The sequence below is a fragment of the Phalacrocorax aristotelis genome, chromosome 10 (assembly GCF_949628215.1).
Source record: "Phalacrocorax aristotelis chromosome 10, bGulAri2.1, whole genome shotgun sequence".
Taxonomy (NCBI): domain Eukaryota; kingdom Metazoa; phylum Chordata; class Aves; order Suliformes; family Phalacrocoracidae; genus Phalacrocorax; species Phalacrocorax aristotelis.
This window is the reverse complement of record NC_134285.1, coordinates 1,090,627-1,102,753: the sequence shown is the minus strand read 5'-3', so window position 1 is coordinate 1,102,753 and position 12,127 is coordinate 1,090,627.

The following is a 12,127-nucleotide window of genomic DNA, read 5'->3' as shown; positions in this document are numbered from 1 at the left end:
AGCCCATTAAATCTTATGCTACACAAGTAATGCGTGAAGCAAGAAGGGAAATGAGCATGAAATTCAGTTGCAAGGTTCATCAGAGCTGATGGACCTGGGCAGCCGGAACCGCCGTACCTCGAAGGAGGCTCAGCCGTGAGCCGTCAGGCTCTTCCAAGGCATTGTTAAATAATCATCTATAAGAAATGATTATTCATGAGCACAATGAAGATTATAATTTAGAATTCTTAACAATTCAGCACAGCTCCTGTTTGATGTGGTGGGGCTCTCGCAGTGCATTTGCATTAGAGAAAGTATTACTACTTCCGATGGAGGAGAAGGATTACAGGAGAAATCTGCATAAATTTACTGGTAAATGTCATTTAGCATATGTCCAAATGTAATTTATCATGGGTTTGTAGTGCAGACTGTCTGACTCACACAGGGCTTTTTATTTTTTCAATAGACAGATAAATAACCCTTGGGACAAAATTACCTCACTGAAAGGAAACTGATACTAAATCATTATTGTTCCAGGTGACCAGAGCCTGCTTGAGGCAGCCCCTTCCAGGCAGCTGCCCACAGCCCGAGGCAGGAGGGGCCCAGGCTGCGACACGGGAATGCACGGCCAGGAGGGGATGCTCGGAGGAGCCCATGCCCTTCTTCTGCCCGCCGAGCTTCGCCTCAGCTCCGCACGTGTGCTGGCAGCCTCCCCTGCACGGCAGCCCTCTCCATCTGCCTCTGGAGCGGCTCCCCGCTCCTGGCACAGAACTGTGCTCAGGGTTTCATCGCAGCTGCCGCTCTGGCCGTTGAGGACACCCCTGTGCTCCTGGCTGGCCCCTTCCCTCCCTGAAGCCTCCACGAGCCCAGCCCAGGGCCAGCCGCTGCCCGGGGGCACCGAGGGACCGGCGCCTGTGGCGGCAGCAGCCAAGCCCATCTCCTTGCAAGGGTTTCCTTCCAAGCCAGCAGCTCTCTGTTCCTACAGACCCTTTCAAGGTTTCTGTTTGGGTTAATTTCACAGCTGCTGGGGCTCATTCTGTCCTTGAGTAGCTCTCCAAAGGGATGTGTGTACCCACAGAGGCTGTTCCAGCTGCCTCGGCTTTGATCTCTTTGGTTTTCCCTGTGTGATGTAAGGCTGTTTAACACGTTGGCTGTGAGAGGGCGAGGACTTTCTGGCAGCCCAGCACTTGCCAGAGCATCAGCGGCAAGCTCTGAGCAGGTCCTGCTGAATCAGAACAGCAGCCTCATGGCTGAAGATGGACATCCATGTCCCTCCCCGGAGCCCCCAGCGTGTCCCTCCCCACAGCCCCCAGTATGTCCCTCCCCACAGCCATCAGTGGTGTTTTAATTGTGATACCAGCCGGGCAGAGGCGAAGGTTGCTACAGCAGCTGCTTCAGATGTGACAGGTGTGATGGCACTGTGACAAAGAGCTCGGTCTCCTGCCCCGTGCCCATCCTGCTGCCTCCCTGTCACTGTCTGGAACATCTCAGGGGGGCTGGGGAGAGCGGCTCTGGACAGGGATTAGGGAGCTGCACCTTGAGAACCAACTGGTCATTGGCTTCTTTGACTGTACTTTTGATAAACGCAATAAGATACACTCAAACACCCTGAGACAGGGAGGAGGGCCCGTGCACACCTTTGACAAAACTGGTCTGTAGTTGCATACAGCATGACCTTGCAAATGTTCCTGTTTTCATGAGGAAGTTAAGCCTGAGAACAGGAAATTTCAGCCTGCTTTAAATTCCAGCCCTGGGCAGGCTGAAGGCTTATGCCAAACCCCAGCGCTGCCACAACAGGCAACGGCTTCCAGCTGTCGGATATCTGTGTCTGCAGCGATTTCTGCATCTCGCCCCAGACACTCCGCTTCCACACATTGCTCCTGAGCAAGCAAATACATGCTCCATCATGACTGCCTGATATGACTTATCATCTTGTTAGCAATTAATATTAGCATGGTAGAAATTGCTAATATGTGATAGACAATAATTAGAATTCAATTTAATTGCTCAGTAGCTTTTAAACTCTGCATACAAATGTGGCTTCCACTCCCTGGATTACAGAGAATGGCACAGAAGGAGAAGGGCACCCCTGAGAGACGGGTGAGGCCAGCGCAGCCCAGCTGAGCTCTGGGGAGCCCCTTGCAGGCAGGGTTCCCCACCCTCCAGGCTGATCAGTGGGGCTGGGGACTGGCCGAGCAGCCTCACCGGGGTGCTGAGCCCACTGCCAGGGGCGGGTGCCGAGGGGAGCGCAGGTGGGCTGGCATCGGATCAGGCAGCATTCGATGCTCAGGTGTGCCTTATTGCCACAGAGGACATAGACTTTTCTCCTGCCTCTGGGTCTCAGGTGAGACTGGAAAGAGATGTTTCTCCTGCAAACAGCAGAATGCTTCATGTATACCTGCAGGTACCAGAAATAAAAAAGAAAGAGGGACCCAAAGAGCATTTCCCAGGGGTCGGCAGGGACCCATGCAGGCTGTGCTCTGCTGGTGCAGTGGAGGGGTGAGGATGCGCAGCCTGGAGAGAGGGGCCAGGCACAGGGGAGCGTGCCCTGCCGAGCCACGGCTCTGTGCAAGGCTCTAGGGCACGGGCGGGTACCGGCTGCGCACGATCCCAGCGTGATGCTGTGGCTGATGATTCCTGGGTACCAACAGGGAAATACCAAAGCAGTGTCCACGGAGAGGACGTTGTCTCTACACAGCACCAGTGTGACCAGTAACGTGCTGTGGCTAATGCTGGTGTCTGTGCTCCCAGCAAGTGTTAAGAAGCTGCAGAGTTCTGGCGGGGGCTACAAGAGCTGCTCGAGGTCTGAAAATCTGCCACAGAGAGAGATTAAAGAGGTAAGCCTGTGTATCTTGTCAAAGAGGGGGTTAAAAGATGACTTGATTGTGCTCTCCAAGTACCTGTGTGTGGAAATCTTTGATAGTGGATGGCATAACAAGTTGTTTAACTGAGACAGATTTAAGCTGGAAATAAAACATTTTAACAAAGGGTGAAATTAATCTGGGAACAATTTATGGAAGGATGTGCAGAAGGTTTTAAAATGGAGGCCACAAATAATGCTTGATTTCAGCTTGCCCTTACTGAGGGCAGTGTAGCAATGTGCACAGCGCGGTCCTGCTTCTGGGGGTGCAGAGCCGTGCTGGGGGAGGCAGGAGACCCGTGCCTCCGGCGGGGAGCAGGCTCAGGCAGGGTTTGCCCACAGGACAATCTCACACAGGCAGTGGTTCTGGGGGGGTGCAGGAGCCCCCGAGCCCGTGGAGCAGGGGATGCTGAGAGCGCTGCCTCCGGCAGTGCTGGCTGCACAAGGTGACACGAGTGCTGGTGTGACGAGCGACCCCGCGGCGTGTCCTGGAGTGCTCCCACCAGGACCTCAGCTCGCGCGTATTTATTCCCTTTTTTGAAGTGTAAGCTCAGAAGGAAAAGTACCTGCGTAGAAAGAGCTGGATGAGGCCGTTATCTCTAAGGGATTAACGGCTGCTGGTGACTCAGAACTAAGATGACTCAAAGAAAGGCAGCATCCAAGGGATAAAGTCAACCACCACGGTCCCATCATCAGCCAATTCCACAAACTCAGCACCGTCTCCTGAGTGCTTAGCGCGACCGCGCAGGGAGTTTGCAGAGGAAAAGTGCTCCATTTTGGCTCGCCCTCTCCTGAAGCTTGGCATCTGTACGTTGTGATAGCTGCCACGCACAGCCAGCCGGGCCTGGCCGGGGCTGCAAAAGGAGGGCTCGAGAGGATACAGAGAAGGGGCCTTTGATCCCTCTAATTAAATCTGATTTTAAAATGTATTATGAAGCTAAGAATTAGGAGGAAAGCTGGGCTTGCTTTCATGTGTGTGGGTGGATGTGGCTGAGAGGCTGCACAGAGGGCCGCGATTAGGGGAGGCGGGAAGGGTTTGGGGCAAGGACCTGGGAGCAGAAGGGGCTGATGAGCAGCGATGGGGACAGAGCTGTTGGTGCTCCCATGGGAGAGCCCTGGAGGTGCACGGCAGCACTGGGGAACTGCGCAGCAGCTGCCTAATTCCCTGTGGGTTGCTGCAGCAAAGCCATGGCTGCTCCGTGCCAGCAGGACCTTCACGCTCTCTGTGCTTGCTTGAGCGAGGGCACTGAGAAAGGCCACATGCGTGGGGCTGTGTTGTGCATCATCCGTTACCGGTTTTACTGCCAGATGTGACCGTGTGCGTTAACAGGGGACGTTTCCTGCCCTTGCTAAGGGAAACAACCACCCGTAACGGGCACCGGCGCCGTTGCCGGCAGCAATCGCCCCAGCAGCCGCTCGCAGGGACGGCCGGTGCCCGCAGACCCGCTGCCCTCGGGCCCCGCGCTCCGTGGGGCCGGAGTCCGCCGAAGGACACGGGTCTGCAGCGGTGACCCCCCGGGGCCACCGGGGGGCGAACTCCCACCCGGAGGCGGGGGGCTTCTGCAGCTGGAGGCGGCGCTTCGCTGGGTGCTGAGGCCAGAGCCCCTGAACCCGCCGCGCCCCGCATCGCCCGCCGCCGCCGGTCCCTCTCCCGGTGCTAAAATGACCCCTAGTGGCGGGCGGGGCCGGGGCCGGGGCCGGCCCGCGGCGGGGTGGCTCGGGAGGGAGGGAGGGAGCCTGGGGCGGGGAGGGTCGTTTTCTTTAAAAAAAAAAAAGAAAGAAAAAAACAACAACAAAAAACGCGAAGTGCGACCCCCCTCTCCGTGGTTTCCAGTTGCTGTAGAAATTCTTCCCCTGCCCAGGTTTGGGAGCCTACAGAAACACCAGCTCCACAAACCATGGCTTCTCTTCGCTTGCCCCAGTGCCATGGTGACTCTGGAGCCTACTGATGGCTCCGGCAGCAGTGGGGCTGGCTGTTGGTTGCTTCACTGGGGAGCGTTTTGGCGTACGTTTATCTGCTCGAGTAGCATCAGCCTGTTCTGCCCAGCTTCCCTCCTGCCAGCCAGGCCCCCGGCAGGAGGAGGAGGTGGACAGGCACCATCTCCTCCAGGGCCTGCCTGGTACTCCCCAAACTTGGCTTTGGGCAGTTGCGAAAGTCCTTCCCCAGTACTGCTGCGATGCCAACAGAAATGAGGTGATGGGAAGCGCTGCCACGTGTCCCAGCACAGGCACAAGTGCCACAGGGGCTGGTATTGACCAGCAGCACGGTAGGAGGCACGTCTCCGTCCTTGCTCCAACATCCCCACCTCTCTCCTCAGCTGGGTGCAGAAGTGACCCTGTCCGTGCAGGAGGCAGGCAAGAGCCCGCTTGAAAGCGCAGCCTCTGAACTGAGTGGTGACGTATTTTGCATTGCTTCATGACTGCTACTGAAGTGGCAACACCTTTGCCTGTCCCTCTCCCCAGCATCACAGCAGCCTTGAGCCTCAGATGCGAAAGGAGAGAGCTCTGAGTCACCACCATGGCCATGGGCTAAACGTGGCAGGTCTGGCCTGCTCGGCTGGGACACTCTGGGTGGTTATCTCCATCTCCTGAACTTTGCATTGCAATGGTCCTTTAGGGGAGAAGCCCAGGAGCCTGTACCCTGGACCTTCAGGCTCTTCCACGTGCCGGAGAGGCCTCCATTAGCACACCACCTTCCAGCCAGCGGGGGTCCCCCCGTCAGGGCCATGGCAAAGCTCTGCGAGCAGGGGGACAGGCAGAGGTCCTGCCTCTAGCACACAGGAGGTAGGGAGGCAAAACCCTAAAGTGAGAGGTAAACCCAAAACCCAGCCCATGGAGCGCCCAGAGACATTTTCTCGCCGGTGCTGACAGTGTTTGGAGCAAGGGCAGACCCAAAGGGACAGTCCTCTCCTCCCAGCCGTGAGCCGCCATCCTCCAGGCTCAGCGGGGCTGCAAGCCCCTAGAGCCGTTTCGTGCTGCTGCCTTTGCTGAAAGGCATCAGGCTCCTTCTTTCACGAGGTGGCAATGGTGAGTTAGTTTGGTCTTTTCTTTCCCTGAGCAGAATAATTAGTGACTCGAAATTCATTGAGCAGCAAGGTCACCCCTGGTGCTCTCCATGCTGAGAGCAGGGATGAGGTTCAGAGGTAGAGCGGTGTCAGTGACGGCGAGATAACGAGCCGGCATCTCCCCAGAGCCAGCAGATTCCCCGGAGGAAGGGGAGACATCCCTACCAGCAGCATGATCCCTCTCTGCGCCCACGATTCCAGGCACAGCGAGCGGCGAGAGGGCTGAACTCTGCCGCCCTCAGAAGAAATGCTGGCGTGCTTGCTTCCAGACCGAGCCCTCTGCTCCGCCGCTTGTCTGGTGGTCGGGTCGCAGAGGTCTGTGCTGCGATGCCAGCCCCAGAGGTGGGATCATCTCATGGCATCAATCTGCGATAGGATCAAAGGAAAAACCTCTGCAGAGGAGATCTTGCTTTAAGTTGGGATCCTGACCCAGGGAGAGCACCATCCCACCAGGACAGTCTCCGCTGTGGGGAGCATGGTGCTGGGACTGTGAGCTTTGCCTGCTTTCAGGCATGAGCAGGGGTGGTCCCAGGGCAGGCTTGTTAGGGGGAAACCTACTGATTAAGTTCTTTATATGGCTTTTATGACTTCTTGGATCAATTAGCTCTGATTATTACAGAAAAAGTTACTTTTAATCCAGAATACTGGTGATATAGGGAGGAGGTGTTTGCCCTGCTATACGTCTCCTGATTAATTTTGTGACGATGGCAAACTCCTGCTGAGGAATGAGTGCTCATCATCTTTCTGACTTGTTGATAGAGTCAATTTTCTGCCCCTTAGTACAAAGGGTAATAAATTCAGACATCCATGTGAATTCATGGCAAAGCATAAGCAGACTGAAAATTGCTGGCCTTCGCACTGAAGAGTTTTACTGTTTTACTTCTGTCCATCATGGCTCACATCTAGGGCTTTTATACATGTATATTCCTGTGAACACACTGGTGTGGTCGCCCCAGGGCTCTCGTGGGCTCAGGCAGGCTTGGCCCCGTACCCAGGGCTGAGCGATGGCATCTCCCGCCCGCCGCGGCACTGCCCGGCGTTGGGATCCGCTGCAATCCGGGTCAACGCAACTCCGCTGGTCTCCTCTGCGGGCGTGTGTGGTTTGGGCTGTGTTGGAGGGTGCAAGCAGAGCTGTGGAGGGAGCAGCTCCCAGGACCAACAGGCTCAATTGGTAATTACAGGCTGGGGTTTTGCCTGTTTACTTCCTTGTTTGTTCATCTCCCATGACATAAAAGCACAACTTTTGCAGTTTCCCTCAACTCTAAGTCCCTCGAGCCTAAGGGAGCTGGCAAACATCAGAAACTTGAAGTGGGTTGCAAATTCCAAGAGGACTTTGGAAAACAACTGAGGAGGCAAAGCAGATGGGCTGTGCCAGTGCTTGCAGACTTGTGCTGAAAGAATTTCCCAGTGTTCCAGGACACTAACACCCAGACATGCTCTGTCCAAAGGGACGGCTCTTCTGGTCAGGTTTCCACCGCTGGTCAGCTGTTGGTTCTGTGTTTCCTTGTACTTCTAGGATTTTTCCTCATTGCAATGGGCCTCCCTTATTCCCTGCCTGGTTGTGGGAGAGTTATGGGGCTGACGGTGTGCAGCAGCCTTGGTTTTCTCCCCAGAGTTCTTCATCTGGGGTTCAAACACCTGCAGCACTGATAGGCAGGAACGATGCACAAAACATGGGCTTTATTAAGATACCAAAGTTTTCTGACAAGAATTAGGGAAAAAAAGGCAGCCCGGCTGTGTAAGCCCTGGGCTGGGTGTCGCGGGGTGGCTGGGCTGGGCGATGCCCTCCCTGTTTAGGGGCCGTCGCTGTGCGCTGCTGGCTGGGCACCGCAGCAGAACCTCACTTCATCTTGAGCTCACATCTGAACTGCTGAGAGACTCCTTGTCTCCTGCTGAGAGACTCTTCTGCCTCCTAAACCTCTGGTATTTAGGTGACATTTTTGCAAAGAGATGTAATACATGCCTGTCTCTGCCACAATGGCATGGTCTAAAGTTAAATTATTAACTTAATCCATGATAAAATGTCTCTTTTATTTTTATTATTATTATTTAAAAAAAGAAACCAGACCTTTGCACAGTGCTACCCTGAGAGCACCCTGGGGGCAGTGAGCTCCGGTCTCGCCAGTGGGCTGGTTGAGGGGGTCTGTGCAAGCCCAGGTCTCAGGTGGCCGCGGGGCTCCAGGACCACGGGTGGGAACATGCCACGCGGTGAACGAGGCCTTGGGCTCTCCACGTCTGTGAGAAGATCCTGACTCCAGGGTGACACAGAGCCACCAAGGTGTCCGAGTCCACCCCCGCTCCCTGGACCTCCTGCAGGCAAGGCGGGGAGAGCCCATGCCAATCTTCAACCAGGGCAGGACGCTAACCACGGTAAAAGACACTACCTTACAAAAATCCAAAGTATTGTTTGAGCAGCGCACCTGGGAGGGGGTGGGTGTCCCCAGAAGGCTGTGGCAGCAATTGGCTTTGAGCTGGGCACAGCATCACCGCGATGCTCACCGGTGGGCGGCCAGGCTGCCCCTTCAGCCAGGGCACCGGTGCTTCCCAGGGCTCGGAGCTTTCCCAGTCCCTAGATGGCAACCTGTGCCCAGCTGGGGCTGGAGTCTGGGCCGCTTGCTCACTGAATCCTCCAGCTGAGGAGGCTGAGGCAAAACCATGGGTTTCGTTTCAGCTGGTGAAGCCGCCCAGGCGAAAGGAGCAGGGGCTGGGAAGCGAGAGGCTGCGAGGTGTTTCCTGGGGAAGGCAAGAAGGAGCAGCAGGGCGATGAAAGGTGTCGCTTTCTTTGCACCCAGGGGCTGTTTTGCACAGGTACACGGTACTGGTGCCACGTGGGGTGGCAGGGAGTTGGGACCCCCAATGTACAGGCTGAGGGAGGCACGATGCAGAGCCTGGGAACCCTCTGAAGCTGTGTGGCACTGCCATCTTACACCTGTGCCTCTCAGCCCTTCTGGAGTGACAGGCTTTCCTGTCTTCTCCTGCACTTCAAGGCTTAATTAACGTTTGAGAAGCAATTTACAGATGAAAAGCACAAACACGTAACAATCCCAATAAACAGGTTGGCCAGGAAGATGCTTTGCTGGATGTTTTATGATGGGAGGACAAGTTTCTGTGGCACTGGGGTCTCCAGCAGGGACAGAGGTTGCCTGCCTGCAGCAGGGACGTGATCTGCCCATGCAAATACAGCTGGGCTGAAATGAGTGTCTGCTACCACGCAGCTCCCGCCTGCCTCCGTGCAGTAACAGGACAAAATCCACCCAAAATATTCTTCAACGCTGCCTGGGATGCCAGACTTCCGCGGAGGCATTGTATTTTTGTTGACATGATGCACTGCAAAGGAGCTGGAGGAAGAAGTGACCCCAAGGCACGCGAGCATTTCTGGTGGTCTGTGAGAGCAGTACCAAGTCTGTGGGGAGAGTTAAATCCCTTGTTAATCTTGGGAAATACCTGTGGCGCTGCCAAAAAGACCAAAGACAGTCCTGTGAAATCAAACTGCAATTCAGTGTTGTCGGATCTCTAGGTCCTTCTCCTTTGCCTGCTGATTATATCTTCCCCCTTTCGCTTCATAAACTACAGAACAGTTCCTTGCAGATATCCATAATACTTATTAACATTTAAAATAATGAATAACACCTTACCTGTGCCCCTGGGCCCATTCGTCGCGTCCAGTGCCACCCCAGAGCCATACCTCAGCAGAGCAACAGTAGCACGAGGATGTACGATGCTGCTACATCACCGAGCACCGGCACCCTGATGCAGCGCGGCTATCGCTCCGGTTATAGACGGCTGCTTGGTGCTGCAGCCCGGGCTGCTACGGACGAGCCGGGTGGATCCTGACCTTTAATGGATTGTCCTGGAACTCTAATGGATTATTTTTTCATTAAAGAGTAACTGGGTAGTTTACAGTTCACTGGTGGGTGACAAGGCTCTGAGGAGATTTAACAAAACGAGTTTCCACATCTGGGTCATGAATTTGAATTCGGACAAGTAGATAATGGCCAAACTGGGCAATCCACTGGGCAGCCGTGGGGTAAAAGGAGCTTGCGGTCTTTCTCCAGTTCCCAGGCATGGGTACAAAGGTCATAGCCGAGTGCCTCTGCACCCTCCCAGCAGAAGGGCCAGTGATGCAATTAGGGGTGGTGGCAGGGCACAAAATAAGAGAAATCTGCTTCTTCATCCCATAATTATTCTGTATTGTTCTGAGAATAACTGGAGGATTCAGAGCTCCCCAGCTGGGCACTGAGGCCCGCACATTTCACGTGTATTCACCAGGCAGTGCCCAAACCACCATTTTTCAGTCTTGAATCACAGGATATTTATTAAAAACAAGAGGATGTGTTCTGATTAGCTTTGGTCTGTTTCTGGCAAAGTTCCTTTTAGCTACAGTGGCAAAGATAAGGAAAAGTCTGGATTTCTTTCTCAGCTGATACTGTTGTCTCAGGAAAGATATCTGGAGGGGTGGGTAGCCTAGGGGTGGTCTCACAAGGTGCGTGCCTCCCCTCCTTCGTGCCGCACTGGCATCTGGGATTCTCCCTCTGCCCTTGCAAAGGCCTTTCTCTCTTGGGAAGCTTTGGGAATCATGAAGCCAGAAGTTAGAAAGCTTTATGTCCTCTGCAAAACCAGAAGGATCCAATTCTGTCTGCTTTTATGCTCTGTAGCTGGAAAGGTGTGCTGCACGGGCAGGTGGGGACCGCAGCACGTGAGGGAGGTCCTGCCTGCACGAGGCTGGCTTAGATCTGGGATGAGCAGGGGTTTAAGCTTGCGGGTGAGAAGGGAAATAACAGAAGTGTACAGAAATTGAATCCCACAGCTACAATATGGAACTGAACCAGCTAAGGGTGGGCACAGCCCAAGTGCAGACCTCCTCGCAGAAGACCACAGTGCCATATCCGTGTGCCAGCTTTCGTTTCAGAAAGGAGTAGCACCAAAACCTTTTGGAGTCTTTGAATTACCCTCATCGTTCCCGAGGGACCAGACTTAGAGGTGGAAGAATACAGCCAAGACCATGCGTGATTCATCCACTGCTCTGAGTTTTAATGCAGTATGCCGAGGATTATACTAAATTATGAGGATTTGCTTCTTATTCTTGACATCTGTGAGCATTTGAGCAAAGTCAGCCAGAGTTCGAACAACGGTGGGGGTGCCACGCTTGGGAAGTATGTTGGTTTATGGCAATAAACGTAAATGGTCTGTGGATATAAAGGCTAAAATGGAAATTTGGTGAATGTGATGTGCTTACTGTGTACAGATAGACATTGGCGTGCTGGTTCCAAGATCAGCTTTCTTCCTTTATACAGCAATGCAAAAGTGCAGACTTTTGCATGATATTCCTCTTGTCTAATTAGACGCCTTCATTTACCACCTTCTAGGCTCCAAACTTTGATCATTGTGCTCAAAATGTAATAATTAATCAATGGTAATAACTTGGTGTGATGTGGTGGTAAGACATGGTTTGGTGTGTCTGTGCTGCACGTGCATGGGGCAGAGAGAAGCTAAGCAGAAGAGAGCAGGAGCAGATAAGAATCAGTTTTGGGGTTGGTTTGGTTTTGGTTTTTAAGCATATTAATGACATTGTCATCCTTAATTAAAGCTTAGCTTTAACGAGTGCCTGCTCACAGCAGCTGTGCTACCTCGGCAGCTGCACTGATGACACCGAGCTGGGGAACTGTGATTGAGAGAGCAATGTGGATATTCCAGCAAAACTGGCCACGTGGGCCCTCGGCTCTGCAGGCGGTGATCCGGGCTCTCAGGCCCTGCGTGCTCGTGGCAATGCAAGGTCCTCTTCTCTTGTACAGACTCACAGCTAAAGTTAAAAAAACAAAAAAAAAGAAGTAGAGCCTTTGCTCCTGACAAAACAATCCAAAGCAGGAAATGCAAATACATGCCTTCCCACTATGCCAACCTGCTTATTTGCATGCCCTTTTCCAACAGACCTGCTCCTGTGGCTACGAAGCTGTCAGAAACAATTTGTCCCTTCCGGTTTTGTGGGGGGGGGTTTTGATTCTTTTTGTATTGCTTAGCTGTACAACAGGTACTTTGCAGACACTCAGGAACAATTCTGGCTCAGGCAGCCCTCAGAATTTCAGGATTAAGGCAGCACGGACAGCTGCGCTCAGCAAAAGGTGCTCAGTACAGCACAGCAGGACTGCACAGAGATAATCTGTTTCCTAATCAACAAAGTGGTAAATGAGATGAAGTTCCTGACACAGCTCCTAATAATCTGTAA